Source organism: Frankliniella occidentalis, unplaced genomic scaffold, assembly GCF_000697945.3.
Source record: "Frankliniella occidentalis isolate FOCC.00 unplaced genomic scaffold, Focc_3.1 Scaffold58, whole genome shotgun sequence".
Lineage (NCBI taxonomy): Eukaryota > Metazoa > Arthropoda > Insecta > Thysanoptera > Thripidae > Frankliniella > Frankliniella occidentalis.
The window spans coordinates 84,827-85,474 of NW_026267188.1; positions in this window are offsets into that span (position 1 = coordinate 84,827).

Below are 648 nucleotides of genomic sequence, written 5' to 3' on the forward strand. Positions count from 1 at the left end.
AGGGTGTCTGATAAGGCGGCGCTTTTGCCTAGGGTGCAATGGACTTCGGGAAGGAGAGGGGAGGGGGCGTGTCGGACCAAAGGCAGCGCCTCTGTTTCTCAACGTGCATTTCTGGGCGCAATCTAAAATAAGCGGTCGCGGACCGCGGGCTTTTGCCAAGAACGCGCAAGGGCTGCAAGGGGAGGGGAGGAGGGGAAGGGAGGGAAGGGAAGAACAATGGTAAGATAAGACCAGGTGGCGCCAGGCCGGCGCGCGGAGGAGGGCGTCTCGGCTCGCTCTGGGGGGAGCGAGAGCTGCCCGCGGCTCGGCGCGCGGCGCGCCCTGGGAGCGTAGGACCAGCCAAGCTTGCAGCTTTGTAGCTTCATGGGTTGCTTGCCCCTATTTCTCTCTCTCGCTCTCTCTCCTCTCGCTCACACACACGCATACTATGAATGAGAGTAAGAGAGAAACAGAGGAGACCACCATAAGGACCAGACTACCGAACCTCTCGCGGCTGAAAGCCATGCAATTCGGGTCCCTCATGCGGCACTAAAGACATGACAAGGGTCGCCCCCCCCCTCCCCCCCTCGCCAAACCTCTCGGTCCAAATGACGGATGGGGTGGCAGGGCGGGGCGGCGGGCGTGCGAGTAAACACGTGAGGAATGCCC